General features: G+C 27.4%; 1 protein-coding gene across 2 annotated transcripts in view; it reads right to left on the reverse strand.

Moving 5' to 3' along the window:
* LOC107162781 (C3 and PZP-like alpha-2-macroglobulin domain-containing protein 8) overlaps positions 1-19,206 on the reverse strand; it is a 145,107-nt gene that overhangs the window by 70,011 nt on the left and 55,890 nt on the right. The gene's annotated exons all lie outside the window — the stretch shown is intronic.

Consider the following 19,206-nt stretch of genomic DNA (forward strand, 5'->3'; position numbering starts at 1 on the left):
GCCGTAGCATCGGAAATAAGATACTCTATTATTAGATCACTAAAATACTGCAAAGTATATTACGTTTTAGTCCGGCCGAGATATGATGATGCTTACAATAGGATTTGTGCAAACATAACGCTATAAGGAGCTTATTTTCCACCATTAGGCCGTTAAATCCTATTCAAATATATGTGTGTGTGTATGTGTATTTGTGCCTGTGTTTTTGGGTCCATTTCGCTTTTGGCGTATATTATATGTAAGGTCCGAGGTGGCATCAGCCAGCAGTGAGCGGAGTCTAAAAGGAAAAATCCGACTATAAATATTGATTTGCGATTTGAACTTTTATTGAGTACCTTTCATTGGTATGATATATTATATTTTTATAGATCCGTATATAGCGTTGACGTTTTCTGTACCGATGAGATACGATGTTGTATTTGTATGTTATCCTTGTCTCGTTCCTGGTTTATTTTCTACCATATTTCGTGTGGTACCGAAAGTTTATATACGGCAAGTTTAGAGACGACTTGGCCTTTTTGTGGGTGTGAGTACGTAATATATATGGTGAATTAATAATAGTGAGTAGTAAACAAATATATCCTTATATTTTATACTACTTATAATGTTATGATACGTTATGATAATCTTGAACCCCATAAAACAAAATAATAATTTAATAATACATAGGTAAACGTCGCAATTATTGTCAATATAAAAATTAACCAAACCCGATGCTATTATTATTGCACATAATAATAATAATACTCACCCACAGAGAATTTCATAGTTTTTCGCTATTATTATTTTGACTGTTTAAATGCTTTGTGATATATTATTATACAGCTATTTTGAATAAAAATATGAAATACTCAGGGCGTAATTAAATACTTTTTTAACTTATTAATACGAAAACCGCATTTCTGGACCATAGTTGTCTGGCCCGTAAACTCGAACCATCTAGAACTTTATTTTCTGATCATTGGGAATGAGTTGTTCATCCATTAAACATAGTTGATGCGATAATAATAATAATATTTAATATTCGTTTTTATTGGCACTCATTGCAAAAGCTTTTAATTTTTTTTCTCGTTTCGAACGAGATGCGAAGGTATTATTAGAATTATTAGTATGGTCGATATTCAACCGATACAAATTCGATTGAATTATAATCCATCGTATACATAGTGTTCGAGCGAGTGTGGATTGCATTAGGCTAGCCCAATTTTTTTTCCACATCGATCCTCTTTCTTTAACGTCATGTTGGCTTGCAAGAATAGTATATAATATAATAATATATGTATATGCACATATATGTATATTTTTCCCGGTCACCGAGCACGCCCCCGCATAACTATGGATATCTTTGTATGCGTATTCTACTCGCGTACTTTTATATGAATAATATATTGGATCTTTGCAGTGCGGAGATCGAACAATATGCGCAACGAAATATAAACTGCAATAGACGTGCAACATGTATATTTGCGTCAGATATCCATATATATGCGATCTCGGAAGTCAAATAAGGGATCAATAATTATACGTGACTTGCTACGATTTATCACTTAATTTTAAACACTTGTTATTGAAAAATAAATATTTAGTATTAATTCTATTAGAACATTTATATATTAAATCGAAATTTTGTGGAAAACATTTAATACATTTTGCATAGTATTATGTTCACCAAATAATATGAAATATTTTTTTTTCTCCAAAAATATAAATATATTATAGGTACATCAGGTAATCTTGTAATATTAGATCACATTGAATTAGTAACACTACAAAGTACATAATACTTTATCTATAGTGTCAAATTAATTTACTCATAAAAAAATAATATATATATTATTATAATATCGATACAAGTCCGAATGTTTCATAGTATGGTTGTCAGTTAGTCCAACGTGATTAAAAACGCACCATGTAAGTATTTAAAGTTTACTCTCAATTGTGGAAACGTATCCGAAATATTGTGAAAATCTTTATATCGGTGAAAGGCTAACCCACCGCGGGTCAGGGTGGCTATAAAAGCGGTGCTTACAGTAAATAAATTATTCACGTTGAAAATAAATTACTGGTGAAAAGTTCTAGATTTGAAAAGTTGGAAATGTCTTTATTACCCAGAATCAGAATTGCTACTATTTTACTCTTTTAATGCATAAACAAACCTTGCAAGTTATAAAAGTAATAAATCGCAGTGCGGTAAGTACCTTGTATATATCGCGTATACCAGCGTTTGTTATGTATATATTTTTATAAACATTATTAATCTTTTTTTTTTAAATATTTATATTTGTCTTCATTAACAACTTTCCGATTCTGTTTCGGTTTTCTTTCCAACTCTAAAACAGCTTATTAATTATTCTAATAGCATAATACTAGTCGAAAATTGCGATCTTTATAAACCAACATACAATCTAATAATACACCCTTTATGTAGCCCGCCATCGGTGTAGCCTCGATTTCTTTTAAATTATTTCAGAAATTATTAACTACATGTGAACTAAATCAAATAGTTAACTAAATAGTTTACGAGTTAGTTATATAATATTAAAATATTAATTGATATATTATAATGCTTAATCTGTGATATTTTTTTCAAGTAAATGTACCTACTGTTATAGTTATAAAGAACATTTTAAATGTTTTGTTATTATATAACATAAAACATAAATTAATTTTCTATTTTGTATTAGTTGAAGTAAAATCTATAAACACAATATAATTAAAATAATGTTATTGGAAATACATTGATTTTCTTATAAGAAATTATTTATTTTAATACTAATAAAATTTGAAAACAGATACAAGTTGTATTATACAACATTCTATACCTGTAATACAATTTAAGATTATACTTCTGATTTAGTGTAATTTTAAAATAAATGGAAACATTTTGATAATAATAATGTTATTTAAATATCGTGGCGCTCAAAAAACATTTTTGCAGGTATAGCAAGTCCTAATTTTACCCATTTACCTACCTAAAGATATTAAATACTTTTTCCTTGAACATTTCTCTCTCCTGATTTTCAATATGTAGTGATCCCTAAATCTACTAATAGGGTTATACCCTATTATATACATACAATATGACTAAAATTAGCATTGACATTTAAGGTAATAATATTATTATCCTTCGATTAGGTCGTTGAAGTTTGATATTATAACATAATATAATGGACAACTTGACGCATCATAAACGATTCTACGAAATATGCAATGAATCGCTACTAGTCATGGTAATGTATACTACTATCATCATCATCATCTAAAAGCCTCTCCTTATCGTGATAGCCATAAGTCTCTGTAATTTGCCATGTTTTTCAATTTTGAATATGTTGTGACCTCCATGAGATGTTTGAGGTCTTGGAAATATGATGTTCTTGGGCGACCTATAGATCTTTTCCCCAAGGTCTTTCCTTCGAAACTACTAATTAATCTATAAATTATACCAACATTAATTTCATTTTGAAAATTTGTAAATATTGTTAAATCTAGTTTTATTGTGTGTTGGTAAGCGTATGGTCTAATAAATACAATTTTTTTCGACAGTAAATCAAAGGTTCTTTCTACATTTTTTTACTCAGGTTTTTGTTAGACAACCGCAAACTTTTCAACCCTTATTTAGGCGTAGCTTTAGACCATAGACCATATACGTTCATCATCTCACAATGGGAATCAATTTGTCGACGTGGGGTTTTCTGTACCCTTTTTTCCCTTATTTGAAAAAAAAATCATATCCTTGGATATTTATTATAGTCACATACGAGTTGGCCTTAAACGAGATTTTCACTTTTTGCATTTTAGATGCTAATGAAAAATATTTTTTTGGCCCTCAGTATAGTATATAATAGATGATAGTGTACGAACTTTGGGTCGTCTACAAATGCGTCCATTGTGCACTTTAACGGGTATCATCGCCATTATTATATTAGTATTAATACTATTACCATTATTATTATTAAATACATCATTTAGCTATGTGGGTGATTGAAAAACGAAGGTAAAAAAATAAATGAATTATAACAAAACCTCATTGTTTGCGATTAAAACAACATTTGCAAAAAAAAAAAAAGAGAGACAATGATCGATTCATATTCATTATAATAAAATACCGGAAAACTTAATGAACGTAACGATAAAATGCATAATGACTTTTTAAAACAGATCAAAATGACAATTTGGTAAATTTATTCTTTTTGAAAAGCCAATTTAACGTTCCGGGTTTTATCCCCTCATTTGCATTACGTGCTGCACATACAAATACGAAGAATATGCATACAATTTTTTCCCATTTTAATGCCATTAAATGTCTACTTGGAGGGAATTATAGAAAGAAAAAAGAATACAGCCTTAGAATAGCATGTTTTTCGATCATTTGGACTTTAGTACGTTTCTTTATTTCATCGTCTAAACTTATTCAGAACCATAAATGTACATTCCATGTTTTTACCGACTTAATTTAGAGGTATTTAATAGTCATTATGTAATTATTAAAGTGAACATCTGAAAAATGTGATTTTACTTTTTTATTATTTTTTGACAACCCATATCGCATTATGTAATAAATAATAATATTATTATACTACATATCGTCTGACTTGTAACGTAATGTAAATAATAATTTAAAAAAATATGGTACCCCTTATGGAAATATTTTTTAAGTATGACAAATATGTAAATTATTACCCTGAAGTCTGAATAATGTAAATGATTATAATTTCTTTTCTCGTCCGTGGTGAACAAAGCCAGGATAGTTTACTTTTTCCTGTGTGAATTTCAGCGAAATAAATTAAATTCAATCCATATTATTATTATTATTATCTAACAGGATGACAGAGCGTGTCCTATTAATTGTATTTATGTCACAAATTCTCCAAATTTATTTCTATACGCTTACCCAAGCGTCATAACTTCAATAATATAATTTTAAGACGTTCAAAATACAAAATTTACTATTACATTTTGCTTAGAATTTGCAGTTATATGATATTCAAATTAAGTTTTTTAGGTTTTTCCCACTTATAGCGATCACTATAAATTTATTGCCAAACACTTCTGTTATGAACGATTATCGTTTGTTTGAATCACAGTAAAAAAGTATTATATCACTAATCTGTTAGTGTAATAATGTTATCCTATAAAAAAGACATCGAAATTTTTTTGCTAACACTAAAGTGTACCGAACTCTTTTGTTTAAGAGCGCGTGAAGAACATATACAATTTTCTTTTCAAACATTTTTTTTTTTTTTGTTTTGTTGAAACGATTGCACCTGTTCCAAGAGTTTACCAGACACAGTACTGACAGTCTTACACGCGTTTATCGAAACGGTTTTTGAGAAATCGAACCTTAGCTTTTTTTACGTCCAATTTGACGTGAGTTTTACTGGTAAACTCGCGTAAAATGGTTGTCACAACCGTGAAAAAGCAAGATGATTATTATATTTAAAAAAAAAACAAACAAGCTAGCCATTAAAGAACGGTCGCACGTATTCGAACATCCTCCTCCGTCGCTACCACTACCACGGTCGCGGGTGAGCCGACGTTTGTGAATCTGGTCTGCGCGCGTGTGCTTTGTGCGTTAATGGAAGTCCCAAGAAGTTTAACGTTCGGGTTTATAATAATAATAATAATAATTGTAAAACATGGCGTCGTCGCCGCCGACGCTGACGCCGAGTGTTGTCGCGGCAGCAAAACTCATTTCCCAAGAGCGTCATAAAAAACAAAAAAAAACCTCTCCTCTACCGGTCATGACCGCTCGGTGTCCACCGTTCAACGAGAGTACGACCTGTCCGTTGAAAAACGAATAAAACTAATACGAAAACAAACCACGAGCCAACGTTGCCACGCGACCACCCAATCTGAGGAGGAGGTAAAATTGACAGGATAAAATAATAATATTATTAAACTAATTTGCCAGTTCTGTCGGGCCTCACCGTGCCGGGTCGATGGACATCGATTTGCTACCGCGACGACGACGCCGCCGCCGCCTCTTTTTCATCCTGTAATACCACCGTATTTCCCTCACCGTTGTAAAATTTTACTATTGTCGTTGTGGTGGGGAAAACTCCGATGTGAGATGAACTGAAATCGATAGATCACGATCGACGATTTCAATCAGTACTGCTGTTATTAGTTAAATTAACACAAAATCGTCGAGTTATACAATTAAATATATAATATGTCTTACTTGATAAGCTTAAAGTTATTGTGGAAAAAAGTTGACTTAAATCGCCTTAAAAAAAGTCAATCAACTGTTTTCATTAATTATACGTATCACGAAAATAGTGAATGTATTCTTTCCAATTTTTCAAAATAAACAATTTTATGGAACTTTTATCACATCGTTATTATTTATTTTATTATGAAATAGTACACATTAATTTATATGAACGGTATTTCGTTATATGGTCCAAGATCTGTATGTATCAACAACGTAAAATAATATTGACTAGTCAATAATAGACACATGACAATTTAATTTTAAAGTTTTTTTTCTTTTCTATTTTCCAATTTCGAGAATCTGGTTAGTTTCTATATTTTCTTATCGATAATAATAAATTTTGTTTTCCATACGTATACCTCTGTTGTACCTATCTTAGATAGAAGATACCTATCTTCGGCGCCTATAAGCAATATTGTTTTATACAAAAAAAAAAAAATATCAACAAAAATTATGTTATTATTACTATAATTATAGTATTAAATTTTTGTTTTATTCAAAATCGTGTTTACTGTTATAAATGTATAAAACCAAACTTTTTATTATATACATTAATTTAACTTGCCATAATTGTATGAATTAATTTTCAATCAACTGAAAATGATAAGTTATGTCTACAGTTAATACAATTAGAAAATTAACTAACTTATTAAATAATTAAAAAGTTTACAAAATAATTTTGTAACTATTTAAGGCCCAATTTTTCATACGCACACATAAAATAATATCTTAACTATATGCCATCAATGATGATATTTTAAACTGTCTGATTTATTAGTCAATTTTGAAAAATAATTTAAATTTACAAACACTAATGTCGTCAATGACAACATTTTAGAATCACTGACTTTCGTAGCCAATGTTAAACAAATAATTAAAACGAATTGATACGAAGGCCATACTAATTTTTATGGCAAATGTCATGATTTCACACATAAGTTATAGTCTTTTTTAGGAAAAATTAGTTTTAACACCAAAAACATATGAAATAAAATAAGCCAAGCTCAACTTGAACTGATGGCACGTAGACTGATAGTCATTTAAACAATTTCCATAATATCTACCACACAAAATTATATTAGTTTTCAATAAGCATCTGTGACGAGTAACATAACTTACAGTAATAAAGGAAGTATTATAATTTTCATATTAGGCCATGACCTGAAATAAAACTGAAAATGCACATGTCACTACTCTGTTAGTAAAATTTGTTCTAAAATACGTCACCAAAATGTAGTTAAATATTTATGAAATATATATTTATATTTATTTATTATCATATTAAATTAACGTTGTCTGGACAGAGTGTTAGTTAACCATAACAAATGCATATTAGTTACATAAATACTCTAATCTTTTATTACTTTATTTAGGTATTGTTGATAATACCTCATTTTCACGGTAACTTATTTTATATATATCGTGACGTAAATATGTAATATATTATTAACTCACAGTTTATGTATAGAGTTTTTTTTTATGGGTCCCGTTCTCTAAGATAAATATATATGTGTATAAAATAAAATATCAGAATGCACATAAATCTGCAGATTTTCTCGGTTCCGCGAGTGATCCATTTATCCTCTACTTCGATAACCGAGCAGCGCAGCAGTCGAAAACACGATATCGATAGCGGCAGTTCTGGCCGAAATACGCGTCGTAATAGCCACACGTATGGTGATATAAAATATTATTCTATTACAGAACGTACAAGATATATTATTATATAACACGTAGTTGCATCGAAAATGGAAACGGAATAATAATATATGTATATTGTATATATTCGTCTGAATGTAAACAATTTGTACCGGATGTCTTGTATACGAATTATGATAATAATATGCATGATATGCGCGAGCTCATTGACGTTGATCATACGCACTATGTTTGTCTGAGGAAATGGTTGTTGTCGTTGAATGATAATATTATATTGAGGATTTTGATTTCATAATATTTATTGTTATTTATGTTTCAAAATATTAAGCTTTTGTAATTATTATTATGTTATGTTATAGTTATTTATTATTATTATTTTGTAAGTTATAATTTATCACGACCATAATGGCCTAATGTTGAAGTATTTTACCATCAGATGAATTGATTAAAAAAAAAAAAAAAAAACAGTATCATAATTAGACGATATTTATTAGCACTGTAAATATCAACCATCGTCATAGAAATAATATTATTTGTTTTTATACTGATTACGTTATGCAGTTTGCATTAGGTTAAATTTGTAAAAGGCGTACACGTAATTATACAAGTACATTTATTAAAATGTTATGATCTTGTATATTTTGTACAACGAATGTGTGTAATCTTCATATTATACAATATAAAATTAGAAATAGTTACCGACTAAAAGCTAATTAAAATAATAAAATAAATATAACTATGCTCCATAATAATTTTAATTTAATTAAAATTATACTACATGCTGTGGATATCAGTTCAAAGTTTTTTTCTATTCAAAAGACTTTTTACTGTTTCTTTAATGATGAATGATGATAGACTATATTAATTTGGTGCTCGCATAAAAACCTAACACTACAACACGGCGCTTTGTGTATGCATTCGAGGTACAGGGAATGAAGGAAAGTACCTATTATATTTTCAAAATAATATATTGATGATAATATTTTGTTATGACCTTATTTTCTGAATTTTATTAATTGATTAAATACTTATTGTTTTTGAAAGTTAGATTAATTTTTGTGCAATATCATTTTTCCATGTCCATACGCGTGTACCTACAAATATAACGCTGTACGCACCTTATCAAATAGATAAATAACTTAGGACAATATTTACATCATAGTTGCTATGACTGTTATTATCACGGTTTTGGTATCACTGGAAGCAATTTTTTGACACAACTTCTAACCGTTGAAACCTTTTTTTTATATTGAACAAAAAGTAGCACTTAAATCATATTCTATTCACGACGACGTTTTCAAAACAACAGGAACGATTAGATTTTTTTAAACCTGTATGTAACCAAGTTTGAAGTATTGTAAAGTACTGATTTGAAATGATCATAATTTAAAGTGGTGTCAAATCTGACAGGCCGTTCAATAGAGCGTTACGCCAAATCTACTTGACCGAGAATTTGTGAGTAATTCACGGCTCAGCTGATCAAAGTTTTGTGATACGCTGTAAGACCATTTTTTTGGAAAATGTTATATATTATTTTTTTTTACGATTTTCAGCGTTTTTGAAACGTTGAATAGTATATAATAATAGCCTAACGTTGAAGTATTTTATCATCAGATAGGTCGATTTAAAAAAAAAATACCACCACAGTTATTAGACGATACCTATAAATAAATTATAATAAGAAAAATTAAAATCGAACATCATAATATTATTTTTTATTTTTCTACTGATTACGTTACATTTTAGTTATGCAAGGCTCTTATCAAGATTTATAAATACATATTATTATACAATGATAGCTATTAAAATAGTTGGAACATGTTATATCAGAGTTTAAAAAGAATTACCTATAGGCACGTTTTAGTACATTAAATATTATACTCAAATTAAATAGTCTGTTTTTTGAACAAAAAAACATTTTATCTTAACCTTTTTTTTTTCATTAATAGTAAATTTATACACGTTGAAATATGTAAGTAATCAAAATAACTTTTTAAAAGTTAAAAAATTTTAGGTAAGAAGTATAAACACTTAAATGGATCACATATTATTTTTGTGACCAATATAATTTAAAAAAAAAAAAAAAAAAAAAAAAATGGCATAATGTATGAGGTCATTATTTTAACAATCGTTCAGTATATTATTCTTATTATGGACTGTAAATCAATTACAATTGGATTTAAGAGATTATTTATGTTTTGATTTTTAATATACCTAATATGATGATGGTAGTGTAAAATCTGGAAAAGTGTCTAACCCCGCCATAAAGCCATCACGTCATCAGAGTAAAATATTATCAAACTTATCATACTGTACTATAAATGTTTTATATTATCATAACATTACATATTCATACCATTAAATATTATAATTAAATAATCATTATCGTTAATCGATAAAAGAGGTAATAATAATACTCTTCGTTTTTGTTGCTATAAGTAAAGTTAACACTTACAAAGCAATTAGTTTTTCGTGTTATTTTGGTTGCTATGGAGGGTTGTATTAATAATAATAATAATAAATAGTTTAAAAAGTTACAATAATTTAATTTTAAAAAGTTTCAGTTTAGAAAAAAGAATGCAAAGTTGTTTTATTTTAAATTACCTTGATATTAAATTTGCTTTGTACTATTTTATATATAATGTTATTAGAATATTTAATTAAGTTTAACACGACTTATTATTTGTTTACAATTTTTTTAAGAGTTTGTATCGATGGATTACAGACAGTAATTAATTATGTGATACAGTTAAATTAAAATAGAAACAATTTCATATTTTATTATTTTTTATGACGATACGTTAAATTATCAACCAATAATAAATGTACCTAAAATGTAATATTAAATTATATTTGGAAAGTCATATTTTAAATGCAAATGAGAGACCTATAATTGATTGATTACACGTACACATTATAATTATTTGAAAGACATCAACTGGTACTCATCGTATTACTGTAAATTGCAATCACACTTTTTTTTTATTTAGTACATACATTTATATACATATTTGATAATTTTTTATAATACTTTATTGTTAAACTTAAAATTGTGAATTAGTATTATACATTTAATGAACATGGTATAAGATTAAATTATACAGATTGTATTTACATAATGTATGTATATATATATATATATATATATATATATATATATATATATATATATATATATATATATATATGTATATATATACATATTAGTTAATATTATTAGAAAATGTATAAAATGAATGGTAACTATGTTATTTGAAATTTAAATTATTTTTTGTCAGTAGGTATATTAGGGTTGCTATTATATCAGTATTACTATAAATATTAATTTATTCTAAAATAATTCTTGTATTCTTGTGATTTTTAAATGTTTTCTGAAATTGTCGAACAATTTTAAAATTGGACATGATATATAATAGTTTTACGGCCTGTGTTCATTGTCTGATAGTTATTTAAGGTACACCAAGTTTTTATACAGTATAAAAAAATTATTTAAAAAGAAATGAAAAAAAAAGATTTAAAAAAGTAATTTAGCGATTGTAATAAACTAAATTTATTCTTTTGTGTTAATATTAGCTGTACTGATCTTATGAGGCATAGAAATATTAAATGTATTGGTAAAATAGTTGATTATAGTAAGTTTATAAGTATTCAAAATATAAAATCTTTATTGAAAATAAATGCATATGCACTTACAACTAGTATAATTTCCTTATTATATATAAGTGAAGATTAACATATTTTTATTTCATTTATGAAAGGAAAAAGTTTTTTTTAGGGGCAACCCGTGCAACGTAAATAATTAGGTATGGGATGGTACGATAGAGATTAGTTCTGTGCAATTTGTAGGTTTTTAATTTGGTAGGGGGTGAAATACGTGTTAGTGTTGTATGGCAAGGATATGTTGCTAAACATCCCGGGTGGTTACCCATCCCGAAGCTAGCAACAATGACCAGGACGTATGCTCAGTGCATTTTTGCATATTACACAATATTATAAAATATTTAAAAATAAATAAAAAATATTATATAACCATGTTTGAGTAAATTTATATTTGAATCGGTAATAATATAATATTATTTTTTTTTAATTTAAGATTTATAATTCAAAAATAGTTGAATTTTAAAATTTAAAACTACTTTAAGAAAGATACCTTTTAACGTGAAGACAGAGTATAATTAATATTTACAATATTTCTATGATTATTTTTAAAAATGTTCACCTGGTGGAATCCAATGTTTAATTTATGTGTTACAAGATTTATTTGGGGTTTGAAAACTATTTTAAACTAAGAAAAAAATCAAAGAAAAGTTGTTTTGTTATTTTCGAAAAAAGTGTTGAAGGACATTTTTTCTTCTCGTAAAAAACTCATGTTGTCACAAATTTGATGGTATAACAGTGAAAGTCTGATGTATAAAAGTTGTTTGGGATTTAAAACTCTTACAAACATAGTTTTGTGAAACGGTCGTCAAGACATTTTTTTTCTATAGAAAGTCTGATGATAAGTTTGAATAATTTAGAAAGTTTGAAATGCTAGTAATGCTTTAACATCAATTCTAATTTCGAATAAATGCCGTCTATGCATTTTCAAGCAGCATTTGAATTTTAAATTGAAACCTGAGCAATTTACGTGCCACAAGATGGAAAACTACAAAAGAAAAACGAGTTTTTAGGTAAAACTCTACCTACTAGGTATGGTGAATGATACCAGTGACAGCCGTATGGATTATGTTTGGATGGATCACAACAAAGAAAGCCAAATAATAATACAAAATTATAAAATGTTTTGTTACCCTTTCATTAAGTCATAACAAATACAAAATAATTGCAACGAAAAATAGATAGGTAATAATTTATGAACAATATGATAAAACCAAACGAAATAAATTAAATTAATATCAATACAATATTATAATGATTATGTGCATATAATATAGATATCATACAATAATAGCGTATCGCCGTATCGATCATTTTTACTACGTATTTATATAATATTATTATAATTGGAATGCATCCGGTAATGTTGATAATACTCGTAATATTATATTCAAAAACATTTCCAGCGAATTTAGTAAACAGTTTGTTGGTTAGACAATGCCATACGATACATATTTGTTTTTATATATCTATACGTGCATCGTGTATTGTGCTTGAGCAGTATAATAATATGTTACAATGAACTATGGTGGTGATATCCATGGGTACAATACGCTATCAATTTTAAATTATAATGAAGGCAGCATTCAAATTATTCTGATAAAATTATCATCAAATCGAAATTATTAAGTTTGCTTAAATTAAATCAATCCGCTTCTATACAAAATACATATTCATTAATTTACATAAGATCTAACTTTGATATTGAACCTGAACGATATTATTATTGCCGTCCCATTGTCTGATTGAATGAACGAGGAATATATTCAATATTATAATTATAACGTTTAATTTATTCACGTAAATTGATCCAATTTCTCTTTGGTATACAGACTGTAAGAATGATCCCAAATGGTCATCGGCATGAGTGCGTATTATATCCAATATAAAATAATGATAATAATTATAGTAGAAGAAAAACTCGAATATGACTCGAACTAAATTTCTTGAATGTCATTATTTCTCGTATGTCCTATATTGGTCGATTGTGGTTTAAGTAGTCGTGGTAAATATTATTATTATTATAATATGCCCACAATAGTAATGTATTAATGTATGCAAATTGATTTTAATTAATCAATTATCTTACAGATGTCTGAAAACAACGAATAGATTGTTTGTTGGCCGAGACCCTTCAAGGTACAACCACAATGGTATATTATTTACATAGAAATACGAAACTTGCAGTGCTTTCATTTTGCAAATTCAGAAAATCAATGACCACACGGCTTAATATTACGAACAAAATATTAATTGCAATACATCATATTGTGGTTTTATGTTTGTCCGTAAGCAATGGTCATTAAGGTTCAGTGCTATGAATTGAGTTCCTTGAGTAATATAAGTTATGTAACAATATATTATACTCTTTAGGATAAATTCTTAAAAATACATGAACAACAGTAACTAATTGATTTACGTCACAGAGTATTCCAAAAATATCGTAAATAATGGAAAATTGTGAAAGTTGTTGGCTAAGAGAGAGAGAGAGAGAGAGAAATCAAGAAAGATAATGTAGAGCGACAGACAAAACTGAACGCTAAAAGCAAATAAATCTTGTATTATATAGGTAATATGTATATTATATAATATATATAGATATGTATGTATACGAAAAATCGTAATGTACTTTTATTTTATTTTTACAAATAGAATTCTTAAATAGAGGAAAGAGTATTACATAAATTATGAAGTCGTGCTTTTAAAAAAAAAAAAATAATAATAATAATAATAACTATTTCCTCGTCCTCCATTATCGCAGCCCATTGAACTGAAGCTCTTAAAATGTTGCACAGTGCATTCATTATACTATTATAATGACGCCGTAGGCCACGGAGTGCTCGGAACATTCTTCACTTAAATACTATAATATTATAATATACTGGGTGATACTTTTAAGAGTAACATTCATATTCCCAAAAAAATGTTTGCGTTCTGGAAAATATATTTTTTTATATATAAAATTATATTAATAAAAAAAATTATTAAATCTTTTATGAGTTTTTTTATAGATAACATACTTTTTAAGTTTGGTATTACTAAGTGAGATGGTTACTATTAAAAATACCACCCTGTATGTGTATTTATATGATATGTTTTGCTCATGTAAACGTTGAATGTGATTTTTGAATATAGAAATTTCATTTTGAAGAAATATTAATACAATGTTGTCAATGAAAAGGAAAAAAATTAATAATTTTTTCATTTAAAACCATCTTAAATAATATTATATTCGTAAAAAGTTAACGTTGGTCGTCTTTCATATAGGTATTATAATATTTTATTGCTTTCAACTTTTTTTTTTTTTTTTTTTACCACGTATAGAGTATGTTTACCTTAAAGCTGTAAAGAAAGCATATATTTTCCATTACACATTTTCTATGTAATATAGAACTGAAACAAATGGAGTGCAACTTTGAAAAAGTGTAGCAGAAACGACGTGAAACAAACAAGGATCTCAGACATATTTGCGTAATAATAATATGTGTGTGAGATATTCAATCTTTTGGTGAAATCTTTGAACGAAGGAGATTGTTTAGTTGGCTAAAGGAAACTTCTTTGACAATGATCAAATGAGAAATCTAAACCGTCATCACGATGTGCTGCTCGATATTATTATGTGTATTGCGTGTATTATCATGGTGTGTGTTTCTAGAATTAATTTAACCGAATGTTGATATGCACGCAAGTACTTACTAATTTTTACTGTAAATGTGCGTATTACTTTATATATTATTATTATTATTATTGTTATCGTGTTATTCGGATTTCAATAGAATTCCAGTTGTTTGATATATTTTAATATGTATTATATTATATTTGTTCAACTGTTGTTAACGAGATGTAACAGTAATGGTATTTTATTTCCAATAGACTATAGGATGTATACATTAGGTATATTTTTTATTTAAAAATAATATGTGTTAAAATGTTAGAACTTAAGTGCTAAGAACATAAAGTTACAAGTAATAAATACATTTTCATATGATAGTAATAATAATAATAATAATAATAACGTCACTTAAATTAAATTGGTCAATCTAGTTTGCTTGATGAAGGAGATGATATTAGATAATGACAAGTTTGGTTCGAGGCTTACGAAAATGTCTTCAGATAATTTATCACAGATCCTTTCGTCGCTATATGTATTACACTAAGTCATGATGAGTTTTATAGATACGTTGACCCCACATGATGTGAATATGGGAGGTTCCTCTCGGGAGATATCAATACTCGTCTGGTGTGGCCTATTTGAAGTCTATTGATATTGGTTTCTATTTTTCTATGTGAGTAATATTATTAATTCAATGTTGGATTGATTACTTTATTTCATTTAAATTAGTATTTTTTTTTTGAACAGACGTTTCGTCAGGATTGCGCTGATATCAGTTTTACTGTGCATTTAGCGTCCTAAGAAAAGATGTTTGCCATATTTATATTACCTGTAGGGACTGTTAATGCCGTGTTTTTGACAAGCAGATGAGCCCTTTCATTGCCCATTATTGATGAATCCACATTAATTTGAATACATTTCTTTTGGCTAAATGGATTCCTTTTAATATGTCATTAGGTTTATGTGTGTTAACAATACTTTTTACTGAGCTTAAAGAATCACTTTGAATAAAAAAGTTGTTATTTTGTTTTTCCAGTGAATATTCAAGGGCTTTTAAAATGGCCATTTCTTCAGCATTGTATATTTTGTCGAAAGTTTGTGTTTGTATGTTATTTCTTCTTCGTCATTGTATATGATAGCGATTTTCACATAACTTTGAGTTCTGGATGCGTTGGTGAAAATTTTAATGAAATCGGAGTACTAGGGAATTAGGTTTTTTAACTCTTGTGTATAGATATGAGGACTATTTGAGTTTTATGGAAGATCATTAAATTGAGTAGGTATCGATCCTATCAGGTAGCTAAATCCATGGTTGGAAATATGAGCGTTTGATAGGAAATATTATTTATAAGGTTAAGATTGTTTTCGTTAGCGGTTACCTGTATGGAAGGGCATGCTTGTACAGAGGATACCATTTTGTTTCTGGCGAGTTTAATAGAAAGCATTATGGACATTTCTTGGCGTTTAGTATAAAGAGGTATATTTTATTTTAAATGCATAATAATATGTGTATACGTTTTAATAAAAACAGAATATTATTAATATGTCGTGGTGTTACCATAATTAATTTTTTAGTAATATTATTGACATTTACTTTTGGTAAAATTATAGTGTTTTATACCACAGTTTATAGCATTAGTACAGGATGAGGATGACTGATCTTATCTCGTATTCAGTTCTTCAAAAATTATGGAATATTTTTTTTATATCTTTCTTAATTTTTCTTATTTTTTTTTTTTTTTGTAACAAAACAAAAATAATGATGTTTTATAATATGATAAGGATTAAACTTTTGGTGAGTTAAGTGAATGCAGGGATATTGGTTAGTTTAAAATCGTTAAAGTCGTCTGGATTATCTAAAAGAAGGTTTAATTATCGAAATTTTTTTGTTGATATTTGTTGTAATAAATAAGAATAGTCATCAGTATGTATTATTCAATCTTTTTTCAACTCTATAATATTGAGTGTGTCGTTGATATTCTTATAGAAAAAACACTTTTAAAATGCTTTATCATTTACTCGCGTACAAAATTCCGTTATTATAACTGTTTGTTTATAAGTATAAACAAATATTTTAAAATATTTGACCTTAAACTTTATTTTCTATTACAGAAAATGTTGGTCTAACAGAAAATCGATGAACATGCATGGTACAGGCGAGTTGAACTTTTGTTAGAGTCTGATATGATCCTAGGGATATGCACGTGTTTCCCGAATTTTCCCCAGTAATATAGTATTATAATAGTATTATTGACAATAATTATTTACTAATTGATTGAATAAATAAATTATATATTTTAGTTATTTATGTACGCAGCTTAAAAATATTTTACATTAGCGTAAGTTTTCTAGAATAAAGTTTTTAGGTTGTTCCAATTTTCGTACAGTTTATGTCTGCTTTGCGTATATTCTTATTAACTTTTATTTTTTATAACGCAATTGAAGTCTATACTTTATAAGTAGGTACCATGAAATAATGTAATTAATTACTCTTACCGATATTATTCTAATTGTTAAATATTGTTATTATCTTATCAGTAAGTTTGGTGACCATGTATGTCAGGAACACTTTAAAATAATAATAATAAAAAAAGCAGGCATATGAATTAAATTTACTGATAACATCATAAATATGCATATAATTCTGATTAGTTTCGTAGCTTGCAGGAATAATGTACGAGTAGATACTATACACATACCAGTTGGTTGTATTTTATAAAAAATAAATGATTTTTATTTTAAATCATAATCGCTATTTGTCTCATATTTATGGAATTTCAAATGATTTCAGTTTTTATAAATATTAGATCATTAATTTGTTTATGATTTTGATTTTGTTGTTGTTATAGTTATCATTTTATTTACATAAAATGAGGAATAAATTAAGGATTTCTGTTGCAGTGCAGTTACATATGATTATAAAAACTACTTTGTACTTGGTCTTAGTTAACTTAATTTTAAATCTTCGATAATTTAGTTTCACAATTTCTGACCAGTGACCATAGAGAAAAATAATTGACCATTTGAATTATTTATGTTTCCATTAATACGGTTATACTATAATTTATAACCTAAACAACTTTACAAGTCATAACAAAAAATTTCCAGTGTTTATATCATAGCTGATAGCTCAAATATCATAATATTTTTATTTAAAAACAAATACAATTTGTGTCACCAACCATACTCGACTAATCTATACGGATTTAGATTGAGGCTAGACTCTCCCCTCTCAGGTATCAACAAGGAATCTATTGATTTGCAATTTATTGAAAATGGTTCAGTAGTATTTGCGTATATTATAGCGGACAAAGAAAGAAACATTACATTTTATATACAATGTAGGTAAATTTGTATATAGACGTGTAGTACGTCTATGTTTAAATCTTGAACATAACAAAAGAAACTATATTCTTTTCTTCCCATAATTAACTACTTGGGTGATTCAGATGGTTCGAAATATTTGACGGAATAGTTACCTATTGAAAATCTTTCAATAATCTATACAGGGTGTCCCGTGAGGATTTACCGATTTGATATCTCCCGAAATAATGGTGATATCGAAATTCTGATTTTGTAATAAGACTCACAGGGATAAGAACTACAATTTATTTCATGTTTTAATTTATTTTAATGTTTCTGTAAAAAATTTAAAAACTATATTTTTTATTTAATTATTTCCAAAAAGATTAAAGGTATCCATTGCGTAAAGTTTATATTTCTGAAAATATTGACGATTCAAAATTTTATTGTCATTAATTTCCTGGTTTTTGATATTTTTTCTAGTTTTGAAGAAATAAAATTTGATTATAACTATTAGGAAGCGGAAAGTATTCTGTCGGCAGTATGAGAATGCGCGCGGCGCGGCAGGTCACATGTTTGATAACATTACGGTGTTAAAGAATTCGCAATTTTTCTCGAAACTAAAAAAAATATTAAAAATCAGGAAATGAATGAAAATAAAATTTTGAAACATCAATATTTTTAGAAAAATTAACTCTACAAAATGGTTTTCTTTAATTTTTTTGGAAATAATTAAATAAAAAAATATATTTTTTAACCT

This window comes from Diuraphis noxia, unplaced genomic scaffold (genome assembly GCF_037042655.1).
Source record: "Diuraphis noxia isolate RWA-SAM2 unplaced genomic scaffold, SU_Dnox_SAM2 contig0002, whole genome shotgun sequence".
Lineage (NCBI taxonomy): Eukaryota > Metazoa > Arthropoda > Insecta > Hemiptera > Aphididae > Diuraphis > Diuraphis noxia.